General features: G+C 44.3%; 1 long non-coding RNA gene and 1 pseudogene across 1 annotated transcript; one reads left to right on the top strand and one right to left on the bottom strand.

The window, feature by feature from the left end:
- The window catches only part of LOC100619712 (zinc finger protein 850-like), a 41,748-nt pseudogene extending 41,458 nt beyond the window's left edge, over positions 1-290 (bottom strand).
- LOC130453980 (uncharacterized) lies at positions 170-17,635 on the top strand. The gene is made up of 2 exons (XR_008911668.1): positions 170-304; positions 15,685-17,635. It is a non-coding gene; the product is annotated as an uncharacterized LOC130453980 (long non-coding RNA).
- The last annotated feature ends 486 nt before the right edge of the window (positions 17,636-18,121 follow it).

The following is an 18,121-nucleotide window of genomic DNA, read 5'->3' as shown; positions in this document are numbered from 1 at the left end:
CCCGCCCCGGCTCCCGGTCCTGACCCAGTGGCCGGGGCCAGACACGGGCACTTCCGTGTTTGTCCCTTTTCAAGGGATGGACAGAGACACTCACTTACAGACCCGCGCTGGCACGCACACTCCCCGCTGCGCCCACGCACGGCTACCCACCCCCGCGCCTTCATTTTCCCACTCACCCAGGTGTGGAGGAAGAAGCAAACCTCGGCTCCCTCCAGCCAGCTTCAGCCTGGATCCAGACAAGCCCAGCATGCCACAGGGCTGCCATGGGAGGAGGGGCCGAGGTGTGCGTGACGTCACGAGGAAGGTATTCTGGGAAATGCAGTTCTCTCACTCTCCCCTGGGTTGAGCGCACTGGAGGGGGAGGAGCTGAACCTGTGAAAACTCCTAGGCGCCATCCCGTGGAGGAATAACGGGGGCGATTCCTTAGGGGGTGTCCTTGGGGTCTGTACTGTTAGTGGCAGGTTCTGTGGCACCTTTCGGCCACAGCCCGGGCTTACGGGAGGAGAAACTGAGATCCGTAAGGGGAGAAACGAGTTCGTTTGGGGACGTCCCTCCGCCGGTTCAGCTCCTTCTGGGCTGAGGATCGGCGTGCACTAAGGCGCCGAAATCCCGAAGGGAGAAACCACTGCATTCCTGGAGATGGCGGGGGAGGGGGTGGCCCGGAACCTGGCCAAGCCTTCCCTTCGGTCTCAGGATTGACCGAGGCGGAGTTCCAAGGCAGAAGACTCACCCAGGGTCCCACAGCTAGGATGTGTCTGAGCCGCATTTGAAGCCAGGACCCGGGACTTCCCCCATCCAGGCCTGCCTCTTTCGGCACCAGGCCACCTGGCCGCGCCCAGCTATCAAACTGGGGGATCAAATCTCCCTTCTGGTAGCCGAAAAAGGGGCGGGGGGAGGGGGGGGAGGAAAACTATTGCACAGATCTTTTTTTCCTTTGTCTTTGTCCGGTTAAACATAGAGGGCAAAGTTCCTTTTCCCCTTAGTTAGATGGTCTTAAAGTTTAGGAGGTCCCCAAATTCATGTCTCTTTGAGTTTCTCCAGTACGTTCTGGGGTCTGTCTACTCTCCCATTTTCCAGATTAATGCGAAGCTGGGAGATGTCCCTCAAAGTCTCTTAGAGGTTTCTTTTCCCAACCCTCCTTTTGTGTGCACACATGACAACACAGGCTCACAAACCACAAAATCCCAACAAACAGTTAACATCTACCTTGAAAGTGTGATTCAAAATCATTGTTGGGTGATGGGGACAAGAAAAGCCTCTCCTTTGGCCCAGTCACCCCAAGCCTCATTTTACAAAGCTCAGTCTGTGGGGTGACACACTAAGGGATGATCTTTTCCCCTGTATCTTTCAGGAAAGTGGGTTCTACTTCCTCTCTCCATGTTCAGTGTTATCAAAGGCTCTGAGTAGGGACTTCAAAGAGCTCCTGACTCCTTCAGTCCTCCATCTCAGAGAGGGAGTACATTCTATGCTCTTAATCTCGTTGGGGGCACTTCCTTTTGCAGTGTCCTTCCTTGCCACACTTGTAACATGTGAAGGGAGCACATAGGTCTTACTGAACATCTTTTTATTTCTTCCTGGAACTCATCCCTCTCCTAAACTGTCCTTCCTTCCTCACTTCCTCTTTTATAATCTGTCTCAATTTAGTGTATTAGTGTAGATTGTTTCATGAATTGGAGTATAATCTTTTTCATCTCACCTATACTAACTGGGCTTGCTGTAATAATTTATTTAATGGCCTGCACAGCCACTCCTCATCTTCTGAAGCTTCCTATGGATGTCCAGCCAGCTGTTGGTCATGAAGAAAGTCTTTAACATATCTTGTCCAAAAGGCTAGGTCATATCTAAACCCGAATGTTTGCCAAATGGATCTTTTAGTCGATTCAAAAATTCAGTGGGATTCTCATCCTTCTTCTGTTTTGCCTCACTTATCTTATTTAGATTCTGACTTTGGGTCCCTACTGATTTTCTCTCTGAATTATCATTTTCCCAAGGCCCCTCAGGTTTCCCTGATCAGTTTTGTTACCATCCCAGTTAGGGCTTTGAAGGGGGTATGTCTGCCCACCCCTTGCTTCACCTGGGACTATGGAATGCTCATGGTCCCAAACTCTTATAGCAGTTTGCCTAGTCTGATCTCTCGCTTCCTTTGAAAAGAGGTGGTACAAAATTGCCATATATATATATATATATATACTTGGTCCCAGAAATTGGTTAAGTTGTTCTGCTAGCCCAATTGGGTCTTCTAGCAGGTCTTTCCTCTTTCTTAAATTTCTGAGCCTCAGAGGCTCTGAAAGTCGTTCTAATGTATCCTGACCCCTGTTCTACTGGCACTTCTCTGAGTGGATACTGCTTAGCTTGTTCCCCAAAAGGGAAATTGAGCTGGTCCCCTAGTCCCTGTTCATATGTTCAGAGAGTTCTGGCAGAGGAGTATCTCTGCCAGAAATATATAGACCATTTTTTACATCACTTCCCGCATCTCACAGGTATCAGTGGTAGCTTAAGCTTGACTTAGGATAGCCTAGGGGTCTGTCAGTTGTTTCTGATTTGTTGTTTGCTAACATATGTCTGTCGTAGGCCAGCCTTCTCAACACTTAATCCTTAAGTAGGGGTTTAGACATCCCTGTTTTGTTAGACTAAGCAGGGTGGAGTAAATCTAAAATTCACACTTCACAATATAAGTGTTGGCTCAGATCTTTTCTCTTGCATCTATCAGTCCTTGTCTGCTCTCTTGCTCGCACATGCAGAAGGACTCATTTAGCTCTAGTCTCTTTGACATGTTGTTCAGATCTATTTTTCTTATTGCTTATCTCTATGTGAGACATCCAAAATTGAGATAGGGACATTTGGAACATAGACCATTTCTTTTGATGTTGATTGTCTTTCTGTAGTTCTTTTCCACTTAATATAGTTTCCTTGCTTATCTTTTCCCGTGTTTTTTAAATGGTTGTTTTAGCATGATCACATCTTCTGCTTTTATAAATTCATTTAACAAGTAACACTTTCTCCTCCAGATCATCATTTTCATCCTGTGGGTTTTTGTTTTTAAAATATATTTTATGTAAGCCACAGACTATAGGGTTTTTTTTTTTTAATTTAACCTATCACTCATTTTTTTTTAATTTTACTTTCATTTAAGTTACAAGTTAGGTTTGTATCTCTCTCTCATCTCCACTTGTTAAATATTTCTCTAGATTCAAATTTTGGCTTATTGATCCCTTACACCCTCACCATGATGAACCCTGATGAGGTCGAAGAAAATTTTTATCAAGACCTGGAGACCCTCATCAATGGTGTGCCAAAAAAGAACAAGTTTAGGGGGCAGCTGGGTAGCTCAGTGGATTGAGAGCTAGGCCTAGAGATGGGAGGTCCTAGGTTCAAATCTAGCCTCAGACACTTCCCAGTTGTGTGACCCTGGGCAAGTCACTTGACCCCCATTGCCTAGCCCTTACCACTCTTCTGCCTTGGAGCCAATACACAATATTGACTCCAAGACAGAAGGTAAGGGTTTAAAAAAAAAAAAAAGAACAAGTTTATAATAATCCAAGACTTTAATGCCAGAGTAGGCATGGGATACCCGCCATGGCAGGGAAGATCTTGAAAGGAATTTAGACAGAAACAGCAACCACAATGGTCACTTACCTGTGTGGCTCATGACCTTATCACTAACACTGTTTTCCATTTACCCAATACAACAAAACTTCATGGATGCACCCCAGAAGCAAATATTGGCATTTCATAGACTATGTCACTGTAAGGAGAAGTGACAGAGAGGAAGGATGTGAGAGTAAAGAAGGCAATGTGTGGTGCAGGATGCTGAACAGATCACAGACTTATCTTCTCCAAGCTAAATATTCACATTCAACAAAAGTGGTGGCCCCAAGGCAAGACAACTATCAAAGGACTTAATGCCAACGGGTTAGAGTGCTTCCCTGTATGAACAGTTTGTTACTGAATTGGATAGAAAGCTGAGCCAACATATGGTTAGCAACAGTGGAATGGAAAGAGTGGGCTGCTTTCAGAGATTTGGTGTGCAGCACCATATTTCCATATTTACTCATCTGGACCAGAACACTTACAAACATCAATTGGCTTGAAATGTGAGATTTGAAAATTCAGAGTCACCTCTGTGAGATTTAAAATGGTTGAGATCTTAAACTGTAGTGATTAATATAGTGGAAGATATAAATTGTGATAGATATAAGAGAGGGTGAGTAAATTTGACCGCAGAAATATGTTTTACTACAGTGTCTTGGGTTTTTAAATCAAATATAAGGTGGTCGCCAGGGAAATATTCCCAATTATTCAAATACCCAAGTCAATTGGGTTTTATAGAGATTTTAATTAACAATACAATGAGTAATCAAAGAAAGAGAGAGAGAGTAAGAAAGGAATAAGTATGAAGGGCCTCAAGCCAATATGGCCTAGACCTGAGCCTTAAAAGAGAAATCAGTCATTTTTTTAACACTCACCACAAGGTCTGACTAAACAAGGATTCCAGTAACACCAGGCCAGTTCCATCTCAGCTGGCTTCACCAGAGAGCCTTCCAGCCAGAGACTGTTCCAAAAGGCCTCCCTCAAGAGATTCTTCCCAAGCGGTTCTCATCAGAGATCGTCCAAAAGGATTTCTCCAAAAGGAATATATATCTCCAAGAGATTCTGCTTTTTCTTATATAGGGATTTTTCTCCCATGTCACCTCCCCTAAGTCCCTACATCTACCAATCACTGTAGACACCTTCCAAAGGACTGCCCACCTGAATTCCTGCTAAGTCAACAAATCTCCTCAGTAAATCTGAACCAGTGAAAACACAGCTGAGTCAACTAATCTCATTAAGACAAAACTTGCCCGACCCTTTTAGGTACCTAGCATCTCATTGTATCAATTCTAAAAACAGGCCTGGCTCAAAGAACTCCTTGCCCCACCATAAGCATGGGTCCAAGTACTTTCATTGTTTAGCAAGGAGTTTTTTTTTTTTCCCTAAAGCAGTCTTAAGTACGGGTGGAGTAGAGGTCCTCCCATTTCTGATCCTGGCGAGTTCTCACATCAAAATGGGGAATGTGTCTCAGTAGGGAATTTGTTCCAATTAAGAATTCCCTGATGGGGAAATTTTTAACATTCACAAGTCTGAGAGATTTCAAGATTTACACCTCCATCTCATTGTTCAGGTGACTTATTTGTGCCCAACCTGTGGTAGAGCCTTCCAAGCTCATATTCGTCTGATCACACTTTACATTGACTCCCACACACTGTTGTCATTTGGGTCCTCTTTAAGCATGGAGGACAACAACCACATGAACCCAAGGGAACTGACGTTCTCTGTGGAGTCCTAGATCACATTTTCTCTCTGGCTTCCTTGTGGCTACAGCTGAGTCTCAGACCACTCAGTTCAGTCCAGATCGTGAGTACTGTCTCTCAACATTTCTTTTCATGCTTTCATCTAGATAAGACATTATTTCAGACTTTTAGGAAATTAACTAGATAATTCCTCTTTCTTTGCCCTCTTCTCAGTGATGGTTGGCAAAGTCCTTTCCCCAGAATACCAAGTATGTGCCACTTTCTCACAAGCTCTTCATAGAATTATCTTCACATTTTATTCATGATACTTTGAATGAGAAGGAATTTCACTTTTTCTCCTCCACAGATTCTCAGAACTTACTTGGAGATTACATACCACCTTTTCTCCAACTTTACTCTTTCAACCTGATTCTTATATCAACCACAAACTGCTTTTTTCAATATTCCAGCGGGCTTTTCATGACTATGGTTTCAAGTGCTGGTTCTGACACTCTTCAAGGTTAAGTTTGGGGTAAATCCCTTGTGTGTTACAGTTGCCTCCTGTAAGTTGATGAGGGTTGAACTGGATGAATTTTGAAGTCTCTTTCAGCTCCAAATCATTTATTTTGATGACTTAAGAGTAGATGACATTCAAGGAAATGGCTGTGGACTTCACCCAGTAGGAGTGGTGCCTTTGACACCATTCTCAGAAAGAGCTGAACAAGGAAGAATGTCCAGAAGCTGCTCTCATTTGAATCTGCCATCAAAGGAATGTCTTCATCCCCTCCCCAGTAGGGAGGATTTTGATATATGTCAATTATTGGAAACAATATGTGCTGACCTCTCCATGGGGTTCTCCTGCTACTGTTAGGGTTTGGGTTGTCACCCACCACCAAGGAAGACCAGTAGACAATGCAATTAAGCAAAAGGGTCCTTTATTGATCTGGTGCGGACCAAGGGAGCTCAGCATAGGAGTTCCAATTGTAGCTCATGAATGCAGAGGTTTATATACCCACCAGCATGTATGGCCCCCAAGTCCTTATCTGGTACATACTATTGTTGGAACTTTGACATATTTATGTTTTCTGCCGGGGGTCTGCTTGGCCCCTAAGTTCTTATCTGGTACATACTGCTGCTGGGACCTTGACATGTTTTTGTTTTCCATTGGGGGTCTGCTTATGGATGTTCTGAACTTCCAAGGCCAGGCAGTTTCCTGCTCAGGCCTCCCTCACTACCTAGTTTTCCTATAAAAGATTTTTTAATTCTGTGATTGGAAGCTGGGTGGGACTTTTCTTTTGTTGTTTCTGAAGTTGTCTCTTCCCTATTTTCTTTTTTTATTATTTTTTAACCCCTACCTTCTGCCTTATAATTAACACTGTGTATTTGTTCTAAGATAGAAGAGCTGTAAGGGCTAGGCCATGGAGGTGAAGTGACTTGCCCAGGGTCACACAGCTAAGAAGTGTTTAAGGCAAGATCTGAACCCAGGGCCTTCCATCTCTGGACTTGACTCTCAAATCACTGAGCCACCCAGCGGCCCCCTTTTTCTTATTTTAGTTAGCTTCAGGTAAAAAACTCAAACCATTGTTACAGATTCACAATTTTGTAGCTAATCTCAAAGGTTATCTAGTCTATCCACAAACTGGGCATGAATTTTGTCTGCAAAATCTCTCCAAATTGCTTGTGCTGTTTTTCCTTATAGATGGACATTGAGGAGGACCCTCTGCCTTCTAGGGCAGCCCCATCCTCTTTGAGGTAGGTCTAGTCTCTAGAAAGGTCTTCTTGTTAAGGAGTATATACTACTAGCTCCTGGCTCCTAGTCCTCCAAGTGAAGAAGTGGGTTAGAGAATAAAATAGATAGAGAAGATCCATCCCTTCCTGCATTTTTAGGAGATGGACCCAGGCTTACCCCCACCCCCCAGGAGGGTGGCCGGCTAGACTCCAATTCAGCTAAGGCTAAGAATCAGGAAGGTCAGGCACAGGAACATTGGGACAGACAAGGAATAGGAGGTAACCCATAGCTAAGCAGGGAAGAAGTGAAGAGATATGTGTGAAAGAGGGAGCCCCAGGGGTCGGGAAGGAACCTTTTACAAGAACACAAAGACTCCAACACTTAGCTTAAACATGGCTAATTTGGAAATAACACAGAACTGCCAAAGTCATCAGAAAAAGCCCTGTTTACTCAGGAGAGGGAGAGGTCCAGTATTGACCCATTAATCTGTCTGGCTCCTCCACATTTTGTGTCAAGGAGGTTCATTCCCTCCCCCTCTGGAGTAGCTTGATCTGTCCGTCAAACATTCCTGACATAACACAGTTGTGCCAGGTTTGCTTCCCTTTACTATGTCAATAAAAGTCAAGGCTTTGGGACTTGAGAAGAGGGAGAATCAAGAAGAGAAGGAGGAAGGAAGAAGTCAGGAACAGAGTAGGCAGGTGAATGGAAGAAGGAAGAGACTTGCAGGCTAGGGACCCACATGGTCAGGTTACTTATAGGAATGATTGTTTACCCTTTCCAATAAACTTTATTAAAATATATATGTGGGTAGAAATATTATTTCAATTCTTACAGTTTACAAGGTTTACACCTGGGACTCTGGGGACGTGATCCCCAGGAGGGCCACCTCACTAGAGGGAGACTCTGAGGAACAAGAGAATTTTGGGATCCCCTATGCCATTGGGGGATCCCAGGGAGGGAAAGAGGATGGACATGAGCAGGGCTACAAGGAAGTGGGAGGCTCCAACTACACTGACAGGAGGGCTTGGGGGAAGAATCCTGGCCAGAGGCTGGGTAAGAGGGAAGGGGCTAAATCCTGCCTGGAGGATGTCTCCTTGAGAATGAGCCTGATACAAAGGGAGAGTACCTAAGACAAAGGGCATCCACTTAGCTCCATCTGCCGGGACTGCCCCTTCCCTCAGGGTCCATGATTCAGTCTGAGACTGCCAGATTGGGATTCCCTTCAGTGGGGTTCTCTTCAGAGGGATCCTCAGGGAACCAGTCCCAGCTTTGGGATCTCCATCTTATAAGCCAGGCCTACAACTTGGGGTTCCTCAGATCTTACTAGGCTACCCGTTTGGGGCTTCTAGATTCCGTGTCAACAAAATTAAAAAGAAATGTATTCTTTTGGAAGGTAATGTTGAATGTGGCCAAAAGGGCAGCAGAGGTGGAGGCCAGCTGGGGGGAGGGGGAGAGGGTACAGCCAGGATGGAAAAGCTGCCCTCAGTTCTTGGGATTTTGTACACTTTACAACAGGGAGGGGGGCTGGAGCAAGGCTTGGGGGGAGGTGCCCAAAGGCAGGGGGAGGACAAAGTTTCTTTGTGCCTCTCAAATCAACATGACAATCCAAAGAGGCTGATCCTCCAGGTCAGAAGTTTTGGGTTGGGAGTCCCAAGGGTGTGAGGGCACATAAAGGAACTTCCCTGCTTATAGTCTGCCCGAGTTTCTGAGGGTGCAATGCCCACGCTAAGGGACACTTCCCAGCTCTTCTGGGTCTTCTTGAGGCCAGACTCAGCCCTGACTGTGACCCAGAAGGGGAGGCTTAAACAAGAAGGGGAACATGGCAGGGGAGGCTGAGAGAAGGCAGGGCTGGTGTTGAGGAGGGAGAGGGTAGAAGAGGAGGGGAGGCAGGAAGCCCCTGCTGGGGGATGGCTGGCCTCCAATGGAGAGTCAGAAGGTCTGAGAGGAGGCCAGAGAGGGAAAGGCCTTCCTGCTGGGGGAGGGCAGGAGCCAGGCTTCTGGGGGCTGGGCCTGGGGGTGCCTGCAGGAAAGGGCTCTTCCTGGGCTCTTGGGGGCTGGCAGGCCTAGAAGGACCCCCTAGAAGGTGCTGGACCCTCCCTGCTGCCTCCCCTGAGGGCAGGCCCAGAACCTCCCAGTAGGCCTCCTCCTCTGGGCCTCCCTTGAGGGCTCCCTCCCAGCTCAGGCTGGACAGGCCTGGAAGTCTGGAGGGGGGGGCTACATCCCCATCCCAGGCCTGTGTATCCTCTCCTCCTGAGCCCCAAAGACAGCAGAGAGGTGTCATGGGATCGTACCCTCAGAAACCCAGGCAGACCCTTATCAGGGGAATTCTGTGGCTCCTCACCCCAAACACCTCCCAACTCCTCTGAGACCCTGAGAGGATCCTCCTCCTGTAGAGGGCCAGAGACGTGCCTCCTCGATGCCATCAAGCCAGATCTCAGACATCCATCGGAGCCCTTGAAGTAAAGGAAAAAGGGCACAGGACCTTCAACCCATCTGATAAACACATCCTCCAGCTATGCTGCCCAGTCAGACATTTCAGCAGATAGCTGACCGTAGGGTGTTTCAGGACTGTTGCAACATTTCAGAGAAATAACTAGCCATAAAGTGCTCTAGGGTTTAAACAATCATCCAAGTTAAGTAATATTGTGAGGTATATATGTAGGGTCCCAACTCTGGGAGAATGGAACTGCTTGGCTGAGCTTTCCCCTAGCATACTAGTGATAGTGTGCTAGTAATAAAGGCTTTCCCTTGCTTGAATTGCATTGTCTTTGTGTGCTCCTTGGGTGGTCTGAAACTCGGACCCTAACATTTGGGGGCTCGTCCCTGTGACCCCCCTGAGGACCACCATGACAAGGGAAGCTCTTTTTCCAGTGACAATTCCAGTCCTGTGACAATTCTGGAGAGGTGAGACTGGGGAAGTGTGAATGGTTGTATGAATGTGTATAGGGGGATTTGGACTCTGGTTGGACATAAGGCTTAGTGGACAAGAGATCCCGTACCCCCAGATTGTAGGGGTTGTCCTATGCCAAGCCCCCAGGGAAAAGTACTAATCCTCATTTGTTTCTGAGTGTAGACCACCAAGTATCCGCATTTCCTGTTTTTCTGCGAGGAACCAGGTCGGGAATGGTGGGAAGTGACTGTTCTGTGATGGGTAGGGAGAATTGTCCGGTGCCTTGAAATCTCATCTGGAACATGAGGGGGTTTGAGTCCCTCTGCCCCGACATTGTAGCAGGGGCACCAGAGTTCAAGTCTCTGGTGGTCCAGGGTTCAAGTCCCTGAGACTGAGGTTTAAGTCCCCGACAAGGTAAGTCCCGTAGTAGACGTACTAGGGCACAGATTAAGTGAATGGGCACTGTGCACTGCAGGCACAGGACAAGTAAGAGGGGGGTGTTGAAAGAGAATTCTTCGTTTGTCTCTTTATCTGTCTTGTTCTCTTTGTTATTGAACCACAGAAAAATCCTCTGTTTGGCACTCTGCCTAACACTTCTCTGTCTTGTTCTCTTCCTCTTCTTTTTTTGCCCTTGATCCTTTCCTCCATCCCAGTCATGGGCCAGGGGCAGTCAGTTCCCCTGGACTTGGTTCTGAGCCATTATCTGGACTTCAAAGCCCGTGCCCATAAATTGGGAATGAAGGTAAGGTGGGGAAGGTAGTGGCTGTTCCTCCACTTCCCCCACCTGCATCTCAGTGGGGTAGGTTATGGGGTAGGGGCTGTGCCTGCTCCAGCAGCAAGCTCCTAAACAGGAGAGAGAATCTGAATAGGAGATTTTAAAGTTCCTTCCTTGATAAAAAACCAGCGAGCCTCAGGAATAGCCCACCTCCAACTCAATTTGCCAGATACTCCAAGAGCATTTTGTTAAGAAATCTCAGTCAAAAAGAGTCAGTTTTTGATAAGATCAGTTCAGAGAGAGATAAGGAACAAGAAAGGCAGCTCAGCCAATCAGATGGCTTAGCTCATCACAGCTTCCCCAAGTATGCTGAAACTGTTTTAATGAATTTTTCTCCCTGCAAATATTTTTTCCTTAAGAATGGATCCTAAAAACACCTATTTTTTTCTCTCAAAGCATGCTTGTCACAGATTTGTATGTTACTGTTTGTCTGTGTCTTTGTCACAGTCTCGTCTCTATGTGAAAAGAAGGGGGGAGTTGCAAGCTTGAACTTTCCACTGTCAAAAATCCTCAGCAGAGGACAAAAGCAAATACCTGTTCAGTGTTATTTCCCTCTTTCTTCCCTTGGATGGGCCCCCAAGGCAGCGAAAGAGAGAAATTCTGAGCAGAAAAGGGAGATTTTTTACTCCACAGTTAGCAATTTTCATTTAAAATCAATTCTCAACTTGGAGGGATTGCTAATGATTTTGATAGGTACAAATGTAATGTATTGTGGTTACTGTTTGTCAGTTAAATGTGAAATGTTAGCCAGATCTTATTGAGCACAAAAACTCATGGTTAGAGGGTTGTTTTGTTACATCTTGCAATGCATAATGGGTTCAGTGAATTTTTGAGAATTGTCCAAATGTGATTGCCTGACACAGAGAAGAAATGTTTATTCTATGAGGACAGAAATTGTATGGCTACTCTATCGATGCAAAAGTCATCCAGAAGAAGCTGTTATGTTGTTGAGAACTTATTCTAGGATTTAAAATTGGGAATCTTCCAAATCAGTTTCATTTTAATGCATGTGCTGTAAGAACTAGAAATCATGTAACAGAAGAAGCTTTCAAAGTGGGTAATCTGTGCATAGGATTTAATAATACTAGTACTGAACTAAACAGTATTTTCTTTGACTAAGGTGATATGAATGATTTTTAAATGCCTAGAAAGGAATTTGTGAACTAGAGATGAGTATTCAGATATAAATTATGTGAGCATTTGTACTATATTTGCTCCACCAAAAAAGGTTAAGGGCTTATGATATGCAAACTGTATGTCCTTAACAAGACGAATTTAACCAGCCCTGAAACTGAGAGGGCTTGTCATGAGGATTAAATAGTCTAGTGCCTTTCCTCTACTTACAATAATGGTAAAGAAGAGAAGCCAGAAGAAATAATGAAGTAGTCTCCCAATAAGAGAAGACAATTAAATTGAAGTAGATAAAGCAGATCTATCCCTACATTCTTCTTAGGAAACAGACCCAGTCCCCTTCCCACCAGGAGGTCAAGCAGGTAGACAGGCCACAGAATGGACTATAATTAGCCAAAGGATAAGAATTAGGAGGGTCGGGAAACAAAAGGAATTTCAGGAATATCAAAGAGGTCAGGCTGGAATGCCAGGAAACATGCAACTAACTAGGGAAGTGATTAAGTACATGTGGAAGAAACCAACCCCTGAGCACAAACCTAAGGATTGTCCACTCATCACTGACCTCTATGCATAACTATGTCTGTGATAAGGTTTGCTTGATTGCCAAAGAAGAACCTGTATGTGAAAGGAAATAACCTTATGTCTTATAACCCATCTATATAAGTTAATAATTGAAATTTGGGGTGTCTGGATTTGTTCTATGAAGTGCTCCACTTCAATAAGAGTAATGAATAGAGATACTAACTGATACTATGAATTCTGGTATGAAATAGATCTAATTGGAATAATATTGATGGAATTCAATTAGGAATGCAGCAATATTTTGAGTTAAAAGAAAACTAAATTGAAGGTTCTATTCTACTTTGGACAGGTTTGAGAGAAGTACAGGAACATGCTTTGCACTTCAGTTTGGTCACACTGAAACATTGCTAAAGGACATAATCAGAGTTATTTGGAAGTTGTGGGGTTCAAACTGAAATCCATTGAGAGTGAATTATTATGAAAAGAGTTTGATGCATTCAAACTTTTAAATTATAGTAAACTCACTGGTTAAAGAAGGATGGGACAAGGTTGCTAAGTAATAAAATCTAAATCAAGCCAAGCAGCCTTAGGATCAATTGCTCACAAGCTATTAACCCCTTCCTTGCTCACCGGAAGGAGAAGGAAGTGCTTATAATTGTTCCACACTGATACTTAGGGACTGAAATAGGGACCTCAAAAGGTTGACAATCACTGTGTGACAGAACTTAAAGATGAGTACATTTTAATTGTACATTTTGGGGGTTTTAAGGTGCTCCAGCCAGTGAACGTTGTCAGCCCTGTCTGACCAAGATGCTTGCTAGAAGCTGTGGGATATTACTGCAAACATTCCATGTCCAGAGTGATAAAATGAGTTGGGTGAGATGCAATTGATGTTACCTCACACAAGTTTTGGGGATTTGTTGGTTGATATTTTGATTACATTTTTGATCTGTATAAAGATATTTGTGGCACATAGTAGCCAAAGAGCGGGTAGGATGTAGAAAATGGCATATATGTGAAAAATGCTTGCTCAGAATTTTACAATTGTCATGGGAGTTGCTGCTAAAAATATGTATTTTAAGTATTGTTTGCATGTAAACAAAAGCTCATTGTAAATCTGTGCTGCAGATTTTGTTCAATACTCAGTGGTTACCTCAGTTTACCAATTTGTACTATGAACTGAAATTTATAATGGATGAGCACTCTGCCACAGATAGTGTTTCAATGATGTAATCCTTTAAATCAGAATTCGTTTGGGTTACTGATTAGGAATTGAAGTGCTACCACCAATGTTTGTTTGATATGAGTTAGTCAAAGAAGGTGGGATGGTGTGTTGGATTTGAATTGGGAAGGAAGGGACTTTGATCTAAAGTCCATAAAGCTTCCTTAGAGAGATTCCTGACTGATCTTGTCTTAGTTCCTTCAGATGGCCTAAGGTCAGGATTTGATCTGGCCCTGATTTGTGTTTACTGTAGAGCTAGAGTTCAACATTCCTATTCAGGTTTTATGACTAAATTGTGATAAATCAATTATTGCCAAAATAGGCAAGAATAATTGCTATATAGACTCATAGGCTTTAGGGAATCCTTAGAGAGGGCAAATGGTCAGAAAAGCTTGTTTGAGGGTATGGAGATTTGTTTCTGGACTGCTGATAAGCAGAATTTCTCTGAAGCTGTAATGGGTGAGACTTGTCCTTTAAGGAAAACAGAAGGCTTCTGGGATCCAGTGGCAACAAAGTGCTCTAAGGAGAGAGAAAGTCCTAGGATGGTTAGAGAAGGCAGCCCAAAGCTCACCTTGGACTGGACTTTCATGACCATCTAGACTGCTAATCGAGTGAAACAATAATGGCAGTGACAGCCTTGCTTGGGACACGAAGTCACTCACTGTGTCCTTTGTGACACGAGGAGATGTTTCCCTTCTGGGCCTTCTTCCTTGGTGACATTCCCATAATCAGCACATAATACAAATTGGAAAATTAAAGTTTCCATTTCCCCAAACAAGCTATTAGGTTACTAATTGAACATTCTCAAACTGTTAGGGAACATACTTTGAGAAGTAGGTGATGTTTATTCCTAGATGGCTTGTATTTGCAGCCTTAATTTACCACAGTTGAAGTTTGGATCTTGAGTTTGGAAATCTAGCTCAAAGCTCTCTTGAATTTCCCCCAGAATCTGAGGTAAAGGAATACATCTTTAAAATGTTGTTACTCAAGTGTTTATAGAGGTTATAGTTAATGAATATTTTGCAAAAGGATATTCTTTTTTTTTAATTTAAACATTATTTTATTTGGTCGTTTTCATACATTGTTCATTGGAAACAAAGATCGTTTTCTTTTCCTCCCCCCCCCCCCCCGCCTTTCCCTCTCCCATAGCCGACGCATGATTCCACTGGTTATCACATGTGTTCTTGACTCGAACCCATTTCCCTGTTGTTGGAATTTGCATTATAGTGTTCATTTAGAGTCTCTCCTCAGTCTTATCTCCTCCAACCCTGTAGTCAAGCAGTTGTTTTTCATCTGTGTTTTTACTCCCACAGTTTATCCTCTGCTTGTGGGTAGTATTTTTTTTTAGATCCCTGCAGATTGTTCAGGGAAATTGCATTGATACTAATGGAGAAGTCTATCACCTTCGATTGTACCACAATGTATCAGTCTCTGTGTATAATGTTTTCCTGGTTCTGCTCCTTTCGCTCTGCATCACTTCATGGAGGTTGTTCCAGTCTCCATGGAATTCCTCCACTTTATTATTCCCAAAAGGATATTCTTTAACAGAGACATCACATACCAGCTCTGCAAACAACTCAGGAATCCGATTTCCTAAAGGGATCTATTCCTGTCAGAAGATGATTTCTGAAGAAGTCTGTTGGCTAAGATACCCAAATGCAAATGTGTAATCTCTGTTTCTATCTGGTGTTCTAGTGTTTGCCCAGATTCCCAGCTACCTAGGACCCAGGCACTCACTGAGGACGTGTCCCTAAGACCCTGTGCCCACAGCCTTTCCTTCCCTGCTATCTTAACCCCTTTTACTTTAGCTCTTAACTACCTAACCATAACTATTTCTTTCCTTAAATTTTGGGTCTTCTTCTATGTTTTAAATCATGCATGCCCAGCCAGCTGGACATAGAATTCTCTGATTCAGCTGAGGAAGCAGTAGCCAAAGTGGGTCCCTCTAACTGTTAGGTCTGTAGGAAGCACCCCCAAAGTGGAGAGAACCCCAGGCCTCTAGCCCAAGATCTCAATGCCTCTAAGGTATATTCAAGACCTGAGGCTTTAAGGAGATTAGCAACCACTCCAGTTTTGGCTACTCCCTTGCGGTGGGATATGTGGACCTTGTATTTGTAACCTTGTCATCTCTCTGGTTGCTTCTAGGGTAAAAGCACTCATGGGAGTCACCCAGATGCCAGATGCCACCATCCCAGCCTGACACTCTGGACATGGCCTACAATCAATACCTCTCTCTCCTAACATAGGCAGGGAATACTCTACGCCCATTCTCAGCTGTGAAGAAGTTACAGAAGACAGACCACCGTCCCTTTTCCCTTACATATTAGGAGAGGGGGGAGAGGACATGGGCACTGTACCCCAAGAAACTCGGGCTGACTATTTTCAGGGAAATTCCTTTGCTCCCTTACATCCTTGTGACTCCTAGCAACAGTAAATACCTTCTGCCACCTGAAGGCGCCCAGTGCTTGTGCGCATCCTCAGGTTTGACCCCCTGTGTAGCTAAAGACGCCATAGAATCAAAGGTCTTAATTGGAGAGGGCTAGATCTTCTATTCTCTGTGCTGCCCATTGGGAGGAGTGTTGCTTCTACACAGACCATATTGGAGAGTCCCTGGCAGAACTTCAGAAGAGCCTAAGTTCCTGCGACCTGGCTCTGTCCGAATCTCAGGTGTGGTACCTGCAAGTTTTTCAGACATCCCCCTGGCTCACTACTTTGATCTCAACACTAGTATGCCCCCTCCTAGTACATCTCCTCCTCTTAACCTTTTGGCCCTGTACAGCGATATCTACCCATGGCTACTGTGAACCTTAAAAATTCCCAGACCCTACTTCATAAGATTGGATTAAGACCATTCCCCATTTGGGCAGTGAACTCTACTTAGATCAGGAATGTGAGAACTCTACTTCACCTACTTAAGTCTGCCCTAGGGGAAGATAAAGTTGTAAACTCTTTTCTGAACAATGAAAAGTACCTAAACCCATACTTATAATAAGACAAAAAGTTCTTAAGATAAGTACCGATAAAAGTCAAACAACTTGTGAATTTACAAGGAACAAAGAGCTGAGAAACTTACTCAGAGCTTTCCTGGTGTGAATTACTCAAAAATCCACACCTTCTTAGGTGTGGACTAAGAATGGGCGGTCCTTTAGAAACATCTACAGTGATTGGTAGATGTAAGGACTTAGGGGAGGTGACATAGGAGAAAATTCCCTATATAAGGAGATGACAGGCTCTTAAAAGAAAGACAGTCTCTAAGGAGGCTGTTGGGAGAGAGCTCTGAAGAGTCTCTAAGGAGGCTGACTCTTGCTGGAACTCCCTCTGAGGAGACTCTGTCCCTCTGAATCCTTGCTTGGACAGATCTTGTGGTGAGTGATTAAGGACTGACTGATCTCTCTCTTAAGACTCAGGTCTAGGCCATGTTGGCTAAGGCCCTTCATACTTATTCCTCTTTTATTCTCTCTCTCCTTCTTTAATTCCTCATTGTATTATTAATTAAAATCTCTATAAAACCCAGTTGACTTAGGTATATTTCATAATTGGGAATATTTCCGTGGCAACCACCTTATATATTGATTTAAAAACAAGACACTGTAGTGAAAACATATTTCCTGCGGTCAAAATTTACTCACCCACTCTTATATCTACTACAATTTAAGTCTTCCACTATTTTATTCACTACAGTTTATAGACCTCAACTATTTTAATTACTACACTACAGAAGAGGGTTCCCCCATGATGAGGCCTTTCCCATGAGGATGATTCCTCATGGTGGTCCCTGAAAAAAGTGAGGAATGAAGTAAAGGAAAAAGGGAACAGGAAATCCAACCCACCTGATAAACACATCCTCCAGCTATGCTGCCCAGTTGCAAACATTTCAGCAAATAGCTGACCTTAGGGTGTTTCAGGACTGTTGCAACATTTCAGAGAAATCACTAGCCTCAAAGTGCTCTAGGGTTTAAACAATCATCCAGGTTAAGTAATATTGTGAGGTATATACATAGGGTCCCAACTCTGGGAGGATGGAACTGCTTGGCTGAGCTTTCCCCTAGCATGCTAGTGATAGTGTGCTAGTAATAAAGGCTTTCCCTTGCTTGAATTGCATTGTCTTCGTGTGCTCCTTGGGTGGTCTGCAACTCGGACCCTAACACCCTGAACGGCGAGGGTCACCCCATGTCTGCAGGCAGAGTCCCTATGCCTGAGCATTTAGCGTCAGGCCTACACTGTGGTAAAGAGCAGAATCCCCAGAACTGATGTCCTCTGCGGGCAGCTTTCCATCCAGGCTGTCCTCCCAAGGAGCGGCTCCCATCTTGTGGTTCCTCCTAGCCACCCTCCTGGCCATGTCAACATTATTTTCTAAATTAATAAATTTCTCTTTAAGTTTAAGATAAGTTTCGCAGTCTTGCTTTCTTGCAAAAGGTTCCTTCCCAAACCCCAGGGGTATAACCTCTGCACCCCACAACTGAAGAATCCAGAGCAGCAGCCCTGGCCCTGAGGCCAGAAAAGGAAGACTTGTCCAGGGGGAGATGCCCTTCCAGGGCCTTTAGCCCCTCAGTGTCTGCTAGAGCTCAGGGCCTGGAGTCAG

Source organism: Monodelphis domestica, chromosome 4 (genome assembly GCF_027887165.1).
Source record: "Monodelphis domestica isolate mMonDom1 chromosome 4, mMonDom1.pri, whole genome shotgun sequence".
Taxonomy (NCBI): domain Eukaryota; kingdom Metazoa; phylum Chordata; class Mammalia; order Didelphimorphia; family Didelphidae; genus Monodelphis; species Monodelphis domestica.
The sequence above is the reverse complement of the archived record's forward strand: the minus strand, read 5'-3'. Positions and strand labels throughout refer to the sequence as shown.